Source organism: Athene cunicularia (genome assembly GCF_003259725.1).
Source record: "Athene cunicularia isolate RWA chromosome 13 unlocalized genomic scaffold, athCun1 chr13_part1, whole genome shotgun sequence".
Classification (NCBI taxonomy): domain Eukaryota; kingdom Metazoa; phylum Chordata; class Aves; order Strigiformes; family Strigidae; genus Athene; species Athene cunicularia.
Window position 1 is genome coordinate 19,231,535 of NW_020799117.1, and position 2,923 is coordinate 19,234,457.

At 45.3% G+C, this 2,923-nt stretch overlaps 1 long non-coding RNA gene and 1 other non-coding gene across 2 annotated transcripts; both read left to right on the forward strand.

The window, feature by feature from the left end:
* LOC113485456 lies at positions 1–1,536 on the forward strand. The gene is made up of 3 exons (XR_003399425.1): positions 1–105; positions 360–586; positions 1,249–1,536. It is a non-coding gene; the product is annotated as an uncharacterized LOC113485456 (long non-coding RNA).
* On the forward strand, positions 882–1,086 carry LOC113485468. The gene has a single exon (XR_003399430.1). It is a non-coding gene; the product is annotated as a small nucleolar RNA SNORA74 (small nucleolar RNA).
* Positions 1,537–2,923: the final 1,387 nt, after the last annotated feature.

The window sequence follows — 2,923 nt, forward strand, 5'->3', positions numbered from 1 at the left end:
CCTGCCGGCCGCCGTGGGGCAGGACGCCGCCGCTGGAGGCCTGGGGCGTACCTCAGCCCTCTCCAGGGCTCCGGAAGCGGAAAACGCCACGTGGAATAGTCCCCGGTATATTTTTAATTGTTACTAATAGCCCAAGGGCGGTCGTGCGCGGCGTCCTGTGCTGGCTGCTAACCTCTGAGACCCTGGGACCGGAGGGTAATTTGTTCAGGCTGTGCCGTTTAGAAGTAATTTCTCTGCCTATTATTCGGTTTGATTTTTTTTTTTTCCTTCAGCAAGACAGATCCCAGCTGTTTAGCTCTGTTAATACAGATTTAATTAATTGAATATCTGAAATGATGTTTCTCTTGTGCTCTCTTTAGGACTTCCAGCTGATAACGCAGTTTAAGCGTGTGTGAAGAATGGCTGTGACTCAGAGCTCTCCGGTGGCAGAGAGCTGTCTGGAAGATGCAGCCCTCAGGTAATGGCCCTCACCGGTGGCCTTCGTTTGGGAAATCCCCCGAGTTTTGCACAGTGTGGCCTGTGCCCGCAGAGATGTAAAGGAATAACCTGCACATGAGGCCCAGGGAGAGCTCGGGAGCCTTTTGAGGTACATGGGCGAGGTCTCTCCACAGGGGGAGATGAGCAAAAAGACTGTTGGTTCTGCCATACTGAGTAAACTAAATGGCCTCTGATGGCTTGTGAATGGGCTGTTGTGCCAGCCTGCGGTGCTCTGGGTGGAAATAACCCGCTTCATCTAGCGAAGCACACAGCACTTCCAGTTGCTGGAGGAAGCCTTGATGAGAGGAGGTATTGGAAGTGGGGCCTGCATCACCAGAGGGATGTACTTTTGGGCCTCTACTTCCTTCTGTCCTTTTAAAAACTAAGTTTTGAGTTATGTTTCATCCAGTGGTAGTCAGCTAGCCATTGCTGCTCAGTGCCTGGGATAGTGTTATGCTGCTGGGAGAGAAACGCGCTGCCAAATCGCGCCTGGCACTGCCAGTGCTGTTCTAGCATTAGATGGTGCCAGGTTTTTGGCAGCGCTCTGCATGCCTGAGAGTGGAGTAACTCCTTCTTGGTGGAGTTAATCCTAGATTGGATGCAGACAATGCACAGAAAATTTAATAATTCTGTTGCAGACATTTTGTTTAATATTGCATCTTTTGTATAAAAATGTAGGTTAGTGTTAAGGGTTGAATTTGGGGTCTTTTACTCCTGTTAACTGTATGTGTTTTTTAGTTACACGCAAATGGTTTGCATGTTTCGCTACAGGTGGGGGCTTGCTGAAGCAGCAGCTGTCGTCAGAAGAAAAGGAATAAGGTGTTCGTGCTGCTTTGAAGATCCCCATTTGAAAGAGATCTGAGAAGATGGGAACTTACAGTCCGCTCTTTGAATGCAACTGCTAGAGAAGTACTTGTAACCTGACACATCAGAGGTGGTTGGGAGCAAGGTTTAACAAAAATTACATAAACAATTTGTTAATTGTTAATCCCTTCTCATGACTTGTTTAAAATGGTATTTTTTCAGTGACCTCTATTTATTAAACTTCTTTATATTTAATTTAAACTTGCTTATTCTGGTTTTCATTACAAGGCTGCGGGGTACAGCAGGATTTGAAAGTCATGTTGGATTCCTCTCTGTGGGAGACTGGAGGGGCAGGAGTGGGGCACGGGCTGCCTGGTGCCCCTCCTGCCACACACCCCTGCTCTCCTCTGTAGCCTCTGCTGTAAAGGCATATTTTTAACAAGGCTTCCTTTTGTCTGGCACTCAGAAGGTGATCAGATGTTTAAAGTTTTCCACAAAGGAAAGAAGGTCTGGAATTCCCGTTTTTGCTGTGTACACAGCCAGTACAAGTTTGCAAGATACCCTTCCCGTGCTTCAGTTGCTGACTTGGAAGAACTTTCTCATTACCTCCCTTCCGTCGGTCTGCGGGGAGGTGAAGCCCACAAAAGATGGGGGAGTTGGAAAAGGCTGCCCTATATGTAAAACACATTGAAACTGGTGGGGAGGGGAAAGACGATAGTCGCATATTCAGACAGAAACGTTGTTTGAACTCAAAAGCGACTATAGTTGGAGCAAAGTAGTCTATTGCTCTCACCAAGATGCCTGACCTATTTGGATTCAGTGCAGTCTTCTGGAGAACGCCGTGTTTGTAAAATAATCCAAATTTAGGTGTTTTTTTAGGCTAAACCTGTTTTCAATTTTTAAAAAAATGGTTCAATGGTCTTCAGTCATGTTACATAACAATTATCCTGTCATAGATGCTAGTGTAGCTACAGTGCCGTCTATATAGAAATTAAACTCCGAAGCATGGGCACAAGCCTGCTGTTGTACAGTGTGCTATCTGCAGGAGTGTAACAGTGTCAATGTGTTTAGGTTGTTAGTGGCTAGGGTTTATAATAGTGATGCTTTTGATAAGACACTGGCACACATTGGATTAGTTCCCAAGTTACTGATGGTTTATGTCAAATAGGTGCTTCTGTCATGTAGTTCATATAAAAGAATTGCAGTGCTGAATGTTTTCAGGGCTCATCTAATTTTTAAGTGTCCTTGGCACTGTTCAAGTGAGCCCTTCTGCTATCTGAATATTGCTGATTGCTGAATGTGCATTTGTTATGCTCCAGGTGGAAATATATGTCAAAGTATTCAACATTACTGCGAAAAAGTGTTTTCTTAGTTGAAGTCTATAACAAATACAAAATACAATTTTACTGGTCATCTATATGAACAAGTTCTACCTGCAAAACTAATAATCGTATTTCTTACGGATTTATGTTGTGTCCAGCAATCTTCCTCTTTCCCAGTATTGGCCCAGGACGGGAGCGATGGGTGCCCTGTGACTGGCTGCCCTCAGGGTGAGCAGGGGTTTCTGCCTGCTGACTGCCAATACACATGCTCGCTGTGTCAGGGGTCTCTGCTTCTGTACCAGGTATTTTTGAAATCGGAA